Raw genomic sequence first — 18,082 nt, forward strand, 5'->3', positions numbered from 1 at the left:
TTCACCTATATCTGGCATTTCTCCCCATGCTATCTCTCCCCAACTCCCCACCCCCCACTGTCCCTCCCCTATTTTTCCCCAACAGACCTCAGTGTCCCTGTGTTCATGTGTTTTCATTGTTCAACACCCGTCTATGAGTGAGAACATGCGGTCTTTGCTTTTCTGTTCTTGTGTCAGTTTGCTGAGAATGATGGTCTCCAGGTTCATCCATGTCTCTACAAAGGACACGAACTCATCATTTTTGATGGATGCATAATATTCCATGGTGTATATGTGCCACATTTTCTCTGTCCAGTCTATCATCAATGGTTGGTTCCAGGTCTTTGCTGTTGTAAGCTGTGCTGCAATGAACATTTGTGTGCATGTGTCCTTATAGTAGAATGATTTATAATCTTCTGGATATATACCCATAATGGGATTGCTGGGTCAAACGAAATTTCTATGTCTAGATCCTTAAGGAATTGCCACACTGTCTTCCACAATGGTTGAGCTAATCTGTACTCCCACCAACAGTGTAAAAGTGTTCCTATTTCTCCACATCCTCGCCAGCATCTGTTGTCTCCAGATTTTTTAATGATTGCCATTCTAACTGGCATGAGATGGTATCTCAATGTAGTTTTGATTTGCATTTCTCTAATGACCAGTGATGATGAGCACTTTTTCATATGATTGCTGGCCTCATGTATGTCTTTTTTTGTAAAGTGTCTGTTCATATCCTTTGCCCAATTTTGAATGGGCTTGTTTGTTTTTCTCTTGTAAATCTGTTTGAGTTCTTTGTAAATTCTGGATATCAGCCCTTTGTCAGATGGGTAAACTGCAAAATTTTTTCCTGTTCTGTTGGTTGCCAATTCACGCTAATGACTGTTTCCTTTTCTGTGCAGAAGCTGTGGAGTTTAATTAGGTCCCATTTGTTTATTTTGGCTTTTGTTGCCAATGCTTTTGGTGTTTTGGTCATGAAGTCCTTGCCTACTCCTATGTCCTGAATGGTTTTGCCTAGATTTTCTTCTAGGGTTTTTATGGTGTTAGGTCTTATGTTTCAGTCTTTAATCCATTTGGAGTTAATTTTAGTGTAAGGTGTCAGGAAGGGGTCCAGTTTCTGCTTTCTGCACATGGCTAGCCAGTTTTCCCAACACCATTTATTAAACAGGGAATCCTTTCCCCATTGCTTGTTTTTGTCAGGTTTGTTAAAGATTGGATGGTTGTAGATATGTTGTGTTGCCTCTGAGGCCTCTGTTCTGTTCCATTGGTCTATATCTCTGTTTTGGTACCAGTATAATGCTGTTTTGATTACTGTAGCCTTGTAGTATAGTTTGAACTCAAGTAGTGTGATGCCTCCTGCTTTGTTCTTTTTGCTTAGAATTGACTTGGCTATGCGGGCTCTCTTTGGTTCCATATGAAATTTAAGGTAGTTTTTTCCAGTTTTGTGAAGAAGGTCATTGGTAGCTTGATGAGGATAGCATTGAATCTGTAATTACTTTGGCAGTATGGCCATTTTCACGATATTGATTCTTCCTAACCATGAACATAGACTGTTTCTCCATCTGTTTGTGTCCTCTCTTATTTCGTTGAGCAGTGGTTTGTAGTTTTCCTTGAAGAGGTCCTTTACGTTGTTAGTTGTATTTCTACGTATTTTATTCTCTTTGTAGCAATTGTGAATGGCAGTTCATTCTTGATTTGGCTCTCTTTAAGTCTGTTATTGGTGTATAGGAATGCTTGTAATTTTTGCATATTGATTTTGTATCTTGAGACTTTGCTGAAGTTGCTTATCAGTTTCAGGAGCTTTTGGGCTGAGACGATGGGGTCTCCTAGACACACAATCATGTCGTCTGCAAATAGAGACAATTTGGCTTCCTCCTTTCCTATTTGAATGCCTTTTATTTCTTTTTCTTGCCTGAGTGCTCTGGCTAGAACTTCTAGTACTATATTGAATAGGAGTGGTGAGAGAGGGCATCCTTGTCTAGCACCTGATTTCAAAGGGAGTACTTCCAGTTTTTGTCCATTGAGTATGATATTGGCTGTTGGTTTGTCATAAATAGCTTTTATTATTTTGAGATGCATTACTTTAATACATAGTTTATTGAGGGTTTTTAGCATAAAGGGCTGTTGAATTTTTTCAAAGGTCTTTTCTGCATCAATTGAGATGATCATTTGGTTTTTCTCTTTGGTTCTGTTTATGTGGTGAATTACGTTTATAGACCTGCGTATGTTGAACCAGGCTTGCATCCCCAGAATGAATCCTACTTGATCATGGTGGATAAGCTTCTTGATGTGCTGTTGCAATCGGCTTGCCAGTATTTTATTGAAAATTTTTACATCTATGTTTATCATGGATATTGGCCTGAAGTTTTCCTTTCTTGTTGAGTCCCTGCCGGGTTTTCTTATCAGGATGATGTTGGTCTCATAAAATGATTTGGGAAGGATTCCCTCTTTTTGGATTATTTGGAATAGTTTCTGAAGGAATGGTATGAGCTCCTCTTTATATGTCCGGTAGAATTCGGCTGTGAACCCATCTGGACCTGGGCTTTTTTTGGGTGGTAGGCTCTTAATTGCTGCCTCAACTTCAGACCTTGGTGGGTCTATTCAAGGTTTTGACTTCTTCCTGATTTAGGCTTGGGATGAGACAAGTGTCTAGGAATTTATCCATTTCTTCCAGGTTTACTAGTTTATGTGCATAGAGTTATTGGCAGTAATCTCTGATGATGATTTAAATTTCTGTGAAATCTGTGATGATTTCCCCTTTATCATTTTTTATTGCATCTATTTGGTTATTCTCTTTTCTTTATTATTAATCTGGTTAGTGGTCTATTTTTTTGATCTTTTCAAAAAACCAGCTCCTGGATTTACTGATTTTTTGAAGGGGTTTTTTTTGTGTCTCTATCTCCCTCAGTTCTGCTCTGACCTTAATTATTTCTTGTCTTCTACTAGGTTTTGAGTTTTTTTTATCTTGCTCCTCTAGGTCTTTCAATTTTGATGATAGGGTGTCAATTTTAGATCTCTCCTTGCTTCTCATGTGGGCACTTATTGCTATATATTTTCCTCTAGAGGCTGCTTTAAATGTCTCCCAGAGATTCTGGTATGTTGTCTTTGTTCTCGTTGGTTTCAAAGAACATCTTTATTTCTGCCTTCATTTCATTGTTTATTCAGTCAACATTCAAGAGCCAGTTGTTCATTTTCCATGAAGCTGTACAGTTCTGAGTCAGTTTCTGAATTCTGAGTCAGTTTCTGAATTCTGAGTTCTAACTTGATTGCACTGTGGTCTGAGAGACTTTTATGATTTCCGTTCTTTTGCATTTGCTGAGGAGTGATTTACTTCCAATGATGTGGTCAATTTTAGAGTAGGTGTGATGTGGTGCTGAGAAGAATGTATATTCTATGGATTTGGGGTGGAGAGATTCATAAGTGTCTATTAGGTTTCCTTGTTCCAGTTCTGAGTTCAAGTCCTGGATATCCTTGTTAATTTTCTGTCTGGATGGTCTGTCTAATATTGACAATGAGGTGTTAAAGTCTCCCACTATTATTGTGTGGGAGTCTAAGTCTCTTTGTAAGTCATTAAGAACTTGCCTTATGTATCTGGGTGCTCCTGTATTGAGTGGGTATATATTTAGGATCATTCGCTCTTCTTGTTGCATTGATCCTTTTACCATTATGTAATGTCCTTCTTTGTCTCTTTTGAGATTTTTCTTAAAATACATATCCCACTAGGTTTTTGTCCAAAGTCTCCACAATTTGTGACCAAATTTTAAGAGAATGGATTTTGATAAAGACTCTAGCTGTAATTGCAGATTGAGGAAACTGAAAGAAACTGGCTTTAGAATCACAACTGGATTTGAGGATTTGCTGTAGTACTTATTAGCCAAGTGATGGTGGACAGTTTATTGTGCATTCTGCATTTTTTTTGTCATTCTCTGAAAAAAATGTATATAGTAATACAGAACTTCTAAGGACCGTAACTGTAATAGGCTTACAGGTGATACTTCAAAACATGACACAATACAAATGTTAAATAATGGCTCTTATTATTCATATACTAAAATATAGGGACACACTGGAATGTTGATTAATATTTTTAAATAGCTGTATATTTAGAATTATTGAGGTTATTATCATAAGTGGTTTTGTACTTACAGCCTTTGCTTCTTGCTCTGTCCTTCTCACCTTTCCAATAGTGGGTCGTTTTGCTTCTAGTTATGGTTCCAGCCCTATTGTGGACAGTGAAGTATCTTCTATCCTTCAGGAGAATATTAGAAAGTTTAATCAACCATCAAGTAAAACTTCCTGCTTTCTCCAGTTCTCATAACTTTGTGCTTGTCTTGCTCCCTACATTTTAAAGACAACTTTGCCAAGTTATGAACAGTAAGATCTGTGGAGGTGATACAGTTCATATAGGTTAGCCTCCTGATACATACAGAAGCATGTAGAAGAGTTGAGAATAGACCTGGAGAGACAAATGGAGAATAATCAGAATGATTCTGCTTCCTCCCTCCAAATTTCTCAATAACAAAGAATGATGGATCTGATGTATAATGTAGATGTGGTGTATCTATTAAGGCTTTTTCAAATATTTTTTTTACTTGCAGAAGGATATTCTGATGTGATATGCAGATACATTTTATAGTTTTTCTAAACTTGTTATTATTTATTTCCCAAACTTACCATACCCTTGTGCAGAAAGAAGAAAATGACACAGTATTTTTTATTTCTGGTGAGTTGAATAAGTAAATCAAAACAATCAAACACACTAGGAGGCCTGGAGTGGATAGGATAGAACTCTTTTTGTCTCTCTCTCTCTGATCAATTTATCAATGAGTTTAGATGGCAAGATGATACATATTTCAGACATTTTTAAGATACATTAACCTAAAGAGAGAGCTAAGTTTCTATTGACAAAACTGTTATTAAAAGATCTCAGCATAGTGAAAGTAATCAAATGAAAATTTAATGATACACACGCAGAGAGAGCAAGAGAGAAAGATGGAAAGAGCGTGCCAGAGAGAGGTTTAAGAAATATATTGAATACATTGCAGAAGGAAAGGGTAGTCAGAGGACTCTGTAGCTAACCATGGTTTAAATATATTATTCAATATTTTCTTCCAGATATCTTAGAGTTTTAAATTTTATATGTATGCCTAAGATCAAATTTGTACTAGTTGTGAGGTATATCTTGAAATTAACTCTTCTACATACATGTGTGTCAGCACAATTTGTTAAAAGGAACAAACTTTCCCTTTGAATTTCCTTTGCACTGTTTTTAATACATCAGCTAACCTCACATGTGGGTCTTCCTGCACTCTCAGTTCTGTTTCACTGATGTGTGTTCATACCCCTTTTCCAATAGCATACTGTATGACCATTGCACTTTCATCTTTTCTGGATATTACGTAGTGTGAGGCTTTCAACTTTATATTTATTTTTCAATATTGTTTTTGGTACACCAGTTTGTTAGTCTTTCCATATAATTATTGAACTGGCTTGTTTATTTTTATAAAAAAAGTTCTGCTAGGACTTTGTAATTTACTAAATGTTTAGATCACTTGGGGAGAATTGAAAGCAGAATAATATTGAGCTTTAATCCACAAATATAGCACATTTCTTTATTTATTTAAGTATTTTTAAATTCTATTTAATCAGCCCTTTGCTATTTTTCAGCATATAGTACTTGCACATGTTTTGGAAGATGTGTAACTAAGTACAAATATTCCCTGACTGAACATTTCAACTTAAGATTTTTTTGATTTTAGAATGATGTGAAAGCAATACACATTTGGTAGAAACTTTGGGCCAAATACCCATACATTTTATTTTATTTTTTAAAATTTTCAGTACAACATTCAATAAATTACATAAGATTCTCAACACTTCATTATAAAATAGAATCTTTGTTAGGTGATTTTGCCCAACCTTATGCTAATGTATATGTTCTAACCATGTTTAAAATAGGTTAGGGTAAGGTACAGTGTTTAGTAGGTTAGTGCACTACATGTATTTTCTTTTTTTCCCAAGTCTGTTAAGCTTATTCATAACATATTAATTAATAGCACATTAATTCTGTCTGCACAAATGCAATAAACCTGATAGGTATTTGATTTATTTTTTAAGTTTTTATTTTTGTTTATTTATTTTTTTGAAATGGAATCTCTCTGTGTAGCCCACGTTGGAATGCAGTGGCTTGATCTTGGCTCACTGCAACCTCTACCTCCCAGGTTCAAGCAAGTCTCCTGCCTTATCCTCCCGAATAGCTGGCATTACAGGTGCCCATCACCACCCCTGGCTAATTTCATATTTTTAAATACAGACGGGGTTTTGCCACGTTGGCCAGGCTGGTTTTAAACTCCTGACATCAGGTGATCTTCCTGCCTCAGCCTCCCAAAGTGTTGGGATTGAAATTTTTTAATTTTATAATTTCAAACTTAATTTTAGATTTACAGGGTACATGGTCAGTTTGTTACCTAGGTATATTGTGTGATACTGACACTGAAGATAAACATGGTTCAATTACCCAGGTAGTGAGCAAGTACCCAATATATGTTTTCAACACCTGCCCCCCTTCCTCCATCCTCTTTCTAGTAATCCAATGTCTATTGCCATCTTTGTGGCCATGAGAACCCATTGTTTAGCTGCTATTTATTTTTTGATTTTATTTTTTTTTATTGTAGTTTGGGCTCTGATGTACATGTGCACATTCAGCATCCTGCAGGATTGTCGCATAAGTACCTATATGCCATGGTGGTTTGCTGTCTCCATCCTTCTGTCCCCTGCCCCATGTCACCTACATCAGGCATTTCTCCTGGTGTTATCCCTCCTCATCCTCCTCACCTCACTGCTGTCCCTCCCCTCCATCCCCCACATAGCCCAGTGATTGTTGTTGTCTTCCCTGTGCCCAGGTGTTCTCATTGTTCATCACTGACCTAGGAGTAAAAACATGCAGTATTTAGTTTTCTGTTCTTGTGTCAGTTTGCTGAGAATGATGGTTTCTAGATTCATCCATGTCTCTACAAAGGACACAAACTCATCTTTTTAATGGCTGCATTGTATTCTGTGATGTATATGTGCCACATTTTCTTTGTCCAGTCCATCACTGATGGACATTTGTGTTGGTTCCAAGTCTTTGCTATTGTAAATAACACTGCAACAAACATACGTGTGCATATGTCTTTATAATAGAGTGATTTATAATCCCTTGGGTATATACACAATAATGAGATTGCTGGGTCAAATGGAATTTCTATTTCTAGATCCTTGAGGAATCGCCACATGGTCTTCCACAATGGTGGAACTAATTTACACTCCCACCAATGGTGTAAAAGTCTTCCTATTTCTCCACATCCTCTCCACCATCTGTTGTCTCCAGAATTTTTAATGATCACCATTGTAACTGGCGTGAGATGGTACCTCAATGTGGTTTTGATATGCATTTCTCTAATGACCAATGTTTCAGTTTTTTGTAGATTCTGGATATTAGTCCTTTGTCAGATGGGCAGATTGCAAAATTTTTTTACCATACCGTTGGTTGCTGGTTCACTCTAATGATTGTTTCTTTTGCTGTACAGAAGCTCTGGAGTTTAATTAGGTCCCATTTGCCTATTTTAGCTTTTGTTGCTAATGCTTTCGGTGTTTTAGTCATGAAGTCCTTGCCTATGCCTATGACCTAAATGGTTTTGCATAGGTTTTCTTCTAGGTTTTTATGGTGTCAGGGCTTATGTTTAAGTCTTTGATCCATCTGGAGTTAATTTTAGTGTAAGGTGTCAGGAAGGGGTCCAGTTTCTGCTTTCTGCACATGGCTAGTGAGTTTTCCCAACACCATTTATTACACAGGGAATCATTTCCCCATTGCTTGTTTTTGTCAGGTTTGTCAAAGGTCAGATGGCTGTAGATGTGTGGCATTGTTTCCGAGACCTCTGTTCTGTTCTATTGTTCTATATCTCTATTTTGGTATCAGTACCATGATGTTTTGATTATTGTAACATTGTAGTATAGTTTGAAGTCTGGGAGCCTGATGTTGCCAGCTTTGTTCTCTGCTTAGGATTGTCTTGGCTATGCAGACTCTCTTTTGGTTCCACATGAAGGTTAAAGTGTTTTTTTTTTTTTCCAGTTCTGTGAAGAAGGCCAATAGTAGCTTGATGGGGATAGCATTGAATCTATAAATTACATTGGTCAGTATGGCCATTTTCACAATATTAATTCTTCCTAACCATGAGCATGGAATGTTTTTCCATCTGTTTGTGTCCTCGCGTTTCCTTGATCAGTGGTTTGTAGTTCTCTTTGATGAGATATTTTACTTCCTTTGTTAGTTGTATTAGGTATTTTATTCTCTTTGTAGCAATTGTAAATGGGAGTTCACTCATGATTTGGCTGTGTTTGTCTATTGTTGGTGTATAGGAATGCTTGTGATTTCTGCACATTGATTTTGTATTCTGAGACTTTGCTGATGTTGCTTATCAGCCTAAGGAGGTTTTGGGCTGAGATGATGGGGTCTTCTAAATATACGATCATGTCACCTGCAAATAGGGACAATTTGAATTCTTCTTTTCCTAATTAAATACCCTTTATTTCTTTTTCTTGCCTAATTGCTCTGGCTAGAACTTCCAATAATATATAGAATAGGAGTGGTGAGAGAGGGCATCCTTGTCTAGTGCCAGTTTTTAAAGGGAATGCTTCTAGTTTTTGCCCATTCAGTATGATATTGGCTGTGGGTTTCTCATAAATAGCTTTTATTCCATTGATACATAATTTATTGAGAGTTTTTGGCATAAAAGGCTGTTGAAATTTGTTGAAGACCTTCTCTGCATCTATTGAGATAATTGTGTGGGTTTTGTATTTGGTTCTGTTTATGTGATGAATTACGTTTATAGATTTGAATATGTTGAACCAACCTTGCATCCCCAGGATGAAGCCTACTTGATCGTGATGGATAAGCTTTTTGATGTGCTGTTGGATTTGGTTTACCAGTATTTTATTGATTATTTTCGCATCAATGTTTATCACTGATGTTGTCCTGTAGTTTTCTTTTTTAGTTGTGTCTCTGCCAGATTTTGGTATCAGGATGATGTTGATCTCATAGAAAGTGTTAGGGAGGACTCCCTGTTTTTGTCTTATTTGGAATAGTTTCTACAGGAATGGTACCAGCTCCTCTTTGTACATCTGATAGAATTCGGCTGTGAACCCATCTGGACCTGGACTCTTTTGGTTGGTAGGCTATTAATTGCTGCCTCGACTCCCTTGTTATTGGTCTATTCAGGGTTTCAACTTCTTGGCTTAGTCTTGGGAGTGTGTAAGTTTCCAGAAATTTATTCATTTCTTCCAGATTTACTGGTTTATGTGCATAGAGTTATTTGTAGTAATCTCTGATGGTAGTTTGCATTTCCAAAGAATTGGTGGTGACCTCCCTTTTGTCATTTCTTATTGCATCTATTTGATTATTCTCATTTTTCTTTTTTATTAGTCTAGCTAGTGGTCTGCTTATTTTGTGGATAGTTTCAAAAAACCAGGTCCTGGATTTATTGATTTTTTTTAAGGGTTTTTGTGTCTCTCTCTCTCCTTTTAGTTCTGCTCTGATCTTAGTTATTTGTTGTATTCTGCTTGCTTCTCTATCTCTTTCAATTTTGATGATAGGGTGTGGATTTTAGATCTTTCCTTGTTTCTCATGTGGGCATTTATTGCTATATTCCCTCTAGACACTGCTTTAAATGTGTCTGATAGGATCTGGTACACTGTGTCTTCATTCTCGTTGGTTTCAAAGAACATTTTTATTTCTGTCTTTATTTCATTGTTTATCTATTCCTCATTCAGGAGCAAGTTGTTCAGTTTCCCTGTGATTGTGTGGTTTTGAGTGCTTTTCTTAATCCTGAGTTCTAATTTAATTGTGCCGTGGTCTGAGAGACTGTTACGATTTCCATTCTTTTGCATTTGCTGAGGAGTGATTTGCTTCGAATTATGTGGTCAGTTTTAGAGTAAGTGCAATGTGGGGCTGAGAAGATTGTGTATTCTGTGGATTTGGTGTGGCATGTCCTGCAAATGTCTATTGGGTTTGCTTGGTCCAAATCTGCATTCAAATCCTGGATATCCTTGTTGACTTTCTGCCTTGTTGATCTGTCTGCCTTGTTGATCTGTCCAATATTGTCAGTGGAGTATTAAAGTCTCCCACTATTATTGTGTGGGAGTCTAAGTCCCTTTGTAGGTCATTAAGAACTTGCTTTAGCTGGGTGCGGTGACTCACGCCTGTAATCTCAGCACTTTGGGAGGCCGAGGCAGGTGGATCACGAGGTCAAGAGATCGAAACCATCCTGGTCAACATGGTGAAACCCCGTCTCTACTAAAAATACAAAAAGTTAGCTGGGCATGGTGGGGCATGTCTGTAATCCCAGCTACTCAGGAGGCTGAGGCAGGAGAATTTGCCTGAACCCAGCAGGCGGAGGTTGAGATGAGCCAAGATTGTGTCATTGCACTCCAGCCTGGGTAACAAGAGCAAAACTCCAACTAAAAAAAAAAAAAAAAAGAGAACTTGCTTTATGTATCTGGGTGCTCCTGCATTGGGTGCATATATATTGAGCTCTTCTTGTTGCATTGATCCTTTTACCATTATGTAATGCCCTTCTTTGTCTCCTTTGATCTTTATTGATCTAAATTCCTTTTATCCGAGACTAGGATTGCTACCCCTGCTTTTTTTTTTTGCTCTCCATTTGCTTGGTAAATCTTCCATCCCTTTATTTTGAGCCTATGTGAGTCTTTGCATGTGAGATGGGTCTCCTGAATACAGCACGCTGATGGGTCTTGACTTTTTATCCAGTTTGCCAGTCTGTGTCTTTTGATTGGGGTGTTTAGGCCATTTCAGCATTAATATTGTTATGTTTGAATTTGATCCTGCCATTTTGTTACCTGCTGGTTGCTTTGCCCATTAGTTGATGTGGCTTCTTCATTGTGGTGTTGTATGTTTTTGCAGTGGCCGGTACTGGTTGTTTCTTACCATGTTTAGTACTTCTTTCAGTAGCTCTTTTAAGGAAGATCTTGTAGCAATTAAACTTCTCAGCAATTGCTTCTCCATAAAGGATTTTATTTCTCCTTCACTTATGAAGCTTAGTTTGGCCGGATATGAAATTCTGGGTTGAAAGTTCTTTTCTTTAAGGATGTTGAGTATTGGCCCCCACTCCCTTCTAGCTTGTAGGGTTTACGTGGAGAGATCCACTGTGAATCTGATGGTCTTTCCTTTGTGGGTGACTCAACTTTTCTCTTTGACTGCCCTTAGGATTTTTTCCTTCATTTCAACCCTGGTGAATCTGACAATTATGTGTCTTGGGTTTGCTCTTCTTGAGAAATATCTTTGTGATGTTCTCTGTATTTCCTGGATTTGAATGTTGACCTGCCTAGTTAGGTTGGGGAAGTTTTGGATAATATCCTGAAGAGTGATTTCCAACTTGGATTCATTCTCCCTGTCACATTCAGGTATAACAAGTGTAGGTTAGGTCTTTTCACATAATCCCATAGTTCTTGGAGGCTTTATTCCAAGAAAAGTTTCTCTTCACTCTTTTTTTTTTTTTCTAATATTGCCTTCTTGTTTTATTTCATTGGTTTGATCTTCTATCTCTGATATCCTTTCTTCTGCTTGATTGATCCAGCTGTTGAAACTTGTGCATGCCTCTTGAATTTCTCATGCTGTTTTTCAGCTCCAGCGAGTCATTTACATTCTTCTCTAAGCTGGTTATTCAAGTTAGCATTTCATCTAACCTTTTTTCAAGGTTCTTAGTTTATTTGCATTGGGTTAGACCATGGTTTTTTAACTCAGAGAAGTTTGTTATTATCCACCTTCTGAAGCCTGCTTCTGTCAATTTGTCAAATTCTTTTTTCTGTCTTATTTTGTTCCATTGATGGTGAAGAGTTGTGATACCTGGAAGGAGAAGAGGTGTTCTGGTCTTTGAAGGTTTCATCCTTTTTGTGCTGGTGTCTTTCCCATCTTCATGGATTTATCTCCCTTTGGTCTTTGAAGTTGGTGATTTGGGGAGGAATGTCTGAGTGGACACCCTTTCTGTTACAGTTGGAGCTATATCTTTTTTGGCCTGTAGAGGTGTTGCTGGGCTGCCTTGGATTCAGTCAGGTTGCTAGGTGGGTGGTCTTCCCCTGGGGTTTGTTTGCAGGTGAAATTAGCCCCACCTTCCCAATGGCGACTCTCCTTCCTGGAGCTCCATCTTCCTGGTTGAGGTCAAACTGGTGAATTTGCTCCCAAGCTCTCTGGTTCGCAGGCTTCAGTTTGAGTTTTGTTGGGGGTGGGGCCTGCCAGGCCTGTTTCCCTGCTTTCAACTCTTACCTTCTGTGGGTTGGGTTGTTGCGTCCTGCTGGTGTTAGTCCAAATTTCCACCCAGGTCCAGCTGACAATTTACAGCACCAGGCGGGAGCCGTCACTCAGATTTGCATTGACAACCCAGGACAGCCCTCAGTCTGGCAGGGCACTCATGGACCATGGGCTGCAGGAGGGATGAGGTAAGCACCGGATCTGAATTGGAGCACTGAGGGGGTGAAGTAGCCTGACCATCTGAGCTGGCTGCATGTTCCAGGTGGGGATATGCCCCACCCTGTCTTGCTTCATTCTCCCTGGGTGGCTCTAGCTCTGCTTTGGCTCCCTCTCTGGGCTATTTTACAGTGTTTTCCCAGTCCCCCTGAAATGAACCCAGCCCCTCACTTGCAATTGTGAATTTCTCTAGCCCTCTGCAATTTATTTGCTGGGAGCTGCATTCTGGTCTGTTGCATAATTTGTTAATATTTTTTCCCATTCTATAGGGTTTTTACTCTGTTGACAGTTTATTTTGCTGTACAGATACTCTTTAGTTTAATTAGGTCTCACTTGTCACTTTTAACTTTTGTTGCAGTTGCTTTTGAAGACATAGTCATAAATTCTTGGCCAAGTCAAAAAAGAAAAAAAACTCCAGAATGGTGTCCTGTAGATTTTATTCCAGGATTTTTATAGATTGAAGTCTAACATTTAAATCTTTAATCCCTCTTGAGTTAATTTTTATATGGTGAAAGGTAGGTGTCCAGTTTCTCTGCATATGAGTAGCTGCTATCTCAGCACAATTTAATAATAGAAAGTCATTTCCCCATTGCTTATTTTTGCCATCTTTGTTAAATCAATGGATGTAAGTGGGTGGCATTTTTTCTGGATTTTCTATTCTGTTCCACTGGTCTATGTGCCTGCTTTTGTACTTGTACCATGCTGTTTTGGTTACTATAGCATTATAGTGTAGTTTTAAGACAGGCAATGTGATGCCTCTGATTTTGTTCATTTTGCTTAGGATTGTTTTTTCAGTTCAGGTTCTTCTTGGTTTTATATAAATTTTAAAATAGTCTTTATTCCTAATTCTGTGAAAAATGACATCAATAACATAATAGAAATTGCAGTGATTCTGTAGATTGCTTTGGGCACTATGTTTATTTTAATTATATTAATTATTCATATTCATAAACATAATTTTTAAAATTTCTTTGTTTCATCTATAATTTTTTTCAGCAGTGTTTTACAGTTCCCCGTGTATAGATATTTTTGTCTCCCTGTTTAGATGTATTCCTAGGTATTGTATTGTTTTTATTTATTGTGACTATTTTAAATAGGATTGTATTCTTGATTTAACTCTCAGCTTGAACATTATCAATGTATAAAAATGTTACTAATTATGGTACATTGATTTTGTGTTTTGAAACTTTACTGAAGTCATTGATCAGTGCTAAAAGACTTTCAGCAGTGTTTTTAGGATTATTTTTTTTTGTGTGTGTACTTTAGGTTCTAGGATACATGAATAGATCATGCAGGAATATTGCATGCATACATACATACATACATACATACATACATACATACATGGCAAGGTGGTTTGCTGCCTCCATTCTCCTGTCACCTATATCTGGCATTTCTCCCCATGGTATCTCTCTCCAACCTCCCCACCTTCCACTGTCTGTCCTCTTCCCCTCCAACAGACCCCAGTGTGTGATGCTCCCTCCCCTTGCTGTGTCCATGTGTTCTTATTGTTCAACATGTGCCTATGAGTGGGAACATGCAGTGCTTGATTTTCTGTTCTTGTGTCAGTTTACTGAGAATGATGGTTTCCAGATTCATCCATGTCCCTACAAAGGACAAGAACTCATTGCTTTTTATGGCTGCATAGTATTCCATGATGCATCACATTTTTCTTGTCCAGTCTATCATTGATGGGCATTTGGGTTGGTTCCAGGTCTTTACTATTGTAAACAGTGCCACAAAGAACATACATGTTGATGTGTCTTTATAATAGAATTATTTATAATCCTTTGGATATATACCCAGTAATAGTATTGCTGGGTCAAATGGAATCTCTCTTTCTAGGTCCTTGAGGAATCGCCACACTGCCTTCCACAATGGTGTAACTAATTTACACTCCCACCAACACTGTAAAAGTGTTCCTATTTTTCCACATTTTTTCCAGCATTTTTTTCATATGTTTGTTGGTCCCATGTATGTCTTCTTTTGAAAAGTGTGTGTTCATAGCCTTTGCCCACTTTTGTATGGGCTTGTTTTTTTCTTGTAAATCTGCTTAAGTTCTTTGTAGATTCTGGATCTTAGCCCTTTGTCAATATTGTAAGCAAAGAGAGATTGTTTGACTTTTTTTTTTTCCTATTTGCATGCCTTTTATTTCTTCTTGTCTGATTGCTCTGGCTAGGACTTCCAGAACTATGTTGAATATGAGTTGTGACAGTGGACATGTTTGCCTTTTTCTAATTATTTAGGGGAATACTTACAGTTTTTGTCCATTAATCATAATGTTGGCTGTGGGTTTGTCATCAATGCCTATTTCTATTATGAGATATATTCCTTCAATACTTAGATTCTTGGGTATCTTTATCATAAAAGAAGGTTTAGTTTTATCAAAAACTTTTTCCATATCTATTGAGATGATCATATGGTTTTGGGTTTTAATTCTCTTTATGTGGCTAATCACATTTATCAATCTTGACCAAAACTGCATCTTAAGAATGAAGCTTACTTCATCATTGTGAATTACTCTTTGATGTACTGCTAGGTTTGGTTTGCAAGCATTTGTTGAGGATATTTGTGTCTATGTTCAACAGGAGTACTAGCTTATAGTTTTCTTTTGTTGATTGTCTTTGCTAAGTTTGGTATTAGGGTGATGCTGGTTTTGTGCAATTATTTAGGGAAAATTGACTCCCCTCAGTTTTTTTTTCTTTTTTTTTTTTTTGAAATAGTTTCAGTAGGATTGGTACCTGCTCTTCTTTTTACATCTGATAGAATTTGGCTGTGAGTTCATCTGGTTCTGAGCATTTTTGTATTGGTAGGTCTTTTATTACTGATTCAATTTTGAAACTCAATATCATTCTGTCCAGAGTTTCCATTTCTTTCTAATTCAATGTTTGAAAACTGAGCTGTCAGAAATGCATTAATATCTTCTAATTTAGTTTATGTGTAGAGAGGTGTTTATAACAGTCTGACAATCTTTTATATTTCTGCAAAATTTATTGTAATGTCAACTTTGTCATTTCTGATGGTGCTTATTTGGATGTTCTCTTTTTTTGTTGTTAATCTAGATAGAACTAAATCTTGCTTATCCTTTCAAATAATGAACTTTTGGTTGGTGTTTTTAATTCTTTGTATTTATTTTTGTCTCTCAATTTTGTTCAGTTTTGCTCAAATTTTACTTCTTTTCTTCTGTTATCTTCAGGTTTAGTTTGTTCTTGTTTTTCTAGTTATCTTAGGTGTGATGTTAGATCATTAATTTGAGGTCTTTCTAACTTTGTGAGTTAGACATTTAGTCCTATAAATTTGCCTCATAATGCTGCTATTGCTGAGTGTTATAGATTTTGGTATCTTGTGTCTGTTTTCAATTATTTCAAAGAATTTTTTTCCACCTTAATTTTATTGTTTACCCAAAAGTAATTCAGAAGCAAGTTGTTTCATTTTCCATGTAATTGTAATTGTGAGACATCTTTTTGGTATTGATACCTGCTTTTATTTCACTGTGGTTTTAGAGTATGTTTGGTATGAGTAGATTTTTTTTTAACTTATTTAGATTTGCTTTATAGCCAAGCATTGCATTCAGTTAATCTTGGAGTTGTTCCATGTGCAAATGAGAAGAATGTATATTCTGTGGTTGATGAATGGAGTATTCTGTAGATGTCTATAAGGTCCAATTTGTCAAGTGTCAAATTTAAGTCCTAAATTTATTTGTTAGTTTTGTGTTTCAATGATTGAAAACTCTCAGCAGAGTCTTGATGTCTGCCACTATTATTGTGGGGTAAGTCTTTTTGTGGGTCTAGAGGTACTTGTTTTCAAAATCTGGGTGCTCCAATGTTGGATGCTTAAATATTTAGAATAGTTAATAGGATGCATATATATTTAGGACATATCTAGGATATCAAGTCTTCTTGTTGGATTGTACCCTTTACTATGATGTAATGTCTTTGTCTATTTTTATTGTTGTTGGTTTAAACTCTGTTTTATCTGGCATAAGAATAGTAGCAACCTCATCTTTTATTTGTGTTTTCTTTGCATGATAGATCTTTCTCCAACCCTTTAAGCCTATGGGTGTTGTTATGTGTGAGATAAAGACAGCAGATAAATAAATCTTGTTTGTTTTTTTAAATATAACTTTTCACTCTGTACCTCTTAAGTTGGGTATTAAGATCGAAACTTTTCACTCTGTACCACTTAACTTGGGTAATAAGATAATTTACATTAAAGGTGAATATTGATATGTACGGTTTTGATCCTATCCTAAAGTTTTCAGCTGTTTGCCTTGTAGTTTCTATTGTGTATTTGCTTTATAGTCTGTGAGCTCTGTACTTAAGTACTTTTTTTGTGTGTGTGGTAGTAGGTATTGTTCTTTCATTTTCAGGTTGATAACTTCTTTAAGGATCTCTTGTAAGGTTGGTCTAGTGATAATTATTCCCTTAGTGTTTGCTTGTCTGGAAAAGATTTTATTTGATGTTTTATTGAATTTTACTTTGGTGAGCTATAAATGTTGTGGTTGGAATTTATTTTCTTTAAAAATGCTGAAAACTAGTCTCCCAATCTCTCCTGATTTGTAAAGTTCCAATGGAGAAGTCTGCTGTTAGCCTAATGAGGTTCCCTTTATACAGAATCTGACCTTTCTGTCTAGCTACTTTAAAGATTTTCTTTTTCATATTGACCTTGGCAATGTGCTGACTAAATACCTTGGTGATATTCATTTTGTATAGTATCTTGTGGATAGTCTCTGGATTTTTTGAATCTGAACATCTATCTCCCTAGCAACAAGATTGGGGAAATTCTTGTAAATTATTGTCTCAAATATTGTTTACATGTTGTCTTCCCTTCCCTTCCCTGCCCTGCCCTGCCCTCCCCTCCCCTGCCCTGCCCTGCCCTCCCCTCCCCTGCCCTGCTCTCCCCTCCCTTACCTTCCCCTCCCCTCCCCTACCTTCCCCTCCTCTCCCCTTACTTCCCTTCCTTCCCCTCCCCTCTCTTCCACTCTGCTTTCACCTCTTATTTAGAAATATATATATTTTAAAGTTGTTATTTGTACTTTTATTAGTCTAGTGGTGGGTGAGTGAAAGTAAGATGTTTTATCTGTCTTTATGATTAATCCTCAGTTTTGAGCTTGCACAATGTCTGTCCTTGAAACTTGCAATTAGGACCCTCTCTGCTATCCTGCTCCATGCCCAGCAATAGATTTGGGCCTAGAAAATATTTACATTTCTCCTCCATTGATTTGTCTCTTCGTTTTTTTTTCAACCGTAGTGCACCTTCACCAGTGAACTAAGTATTCAAACTAAGTAACCAAATGCCCTGGTTTGACTGAGACTGAAATTTTTCTCAGAAAATTGGACTTTTAGTTTTAAAATCATGACATTCTCAGGCAAAGAATATAATTAGTGTGGGACTAAAAAACTTTCCAGACATGGGAATTTTAGTTCTAAACTGGGAAAGTCGAAAAAAAAATTAGGTAAATTGGTCACTTTTAACTAAGAAAGATATGTAAATTGTGTATGTGTGTGTGTGTGTGTGTGTACATACACATACATAATAAACACACATATTTCCTGTGTTTATTTGATAGGCAGAATCAGGCACCTT

General features: G+C 37.0%; 1 long non-coding RNA gene across 1 annotated transcript in view; it reads right to left on the reverse strand.

Moving 5' to 3' along the window:
• Window positions 1-18,082, reverse strand: part of LOC118148526 (uncharacterized) — a 76,299-nt gene that overhangs the window by 20,094 nt on the left and 38,123 nt on the right. Inside the window, exon 4 of the long non-coding RNA XR_008476986.2 lies at window positions 4,126-4,228. This is a non-coding gene — a long non-coding RNA (uncharacterized LOC118148526). The remainder of the gene's footprint in view (window positions 1-4,125; window positions 4,229-18,082) is intronic.

The sequence above is a fragment of the Callithrix jacchus genome, chromosome 16, assembly GCF_049354715.1.
Source record: "Callithrix jacchus isolate 240 chromosome 16, calJac240_pri, whole genome shotgun sequence".
Lineage (NCBI taxonomy): Eukaryota > Metazoa > Chordata > Mammalia > Primates > Cebidae > Callithrix > Callithrix jacchus.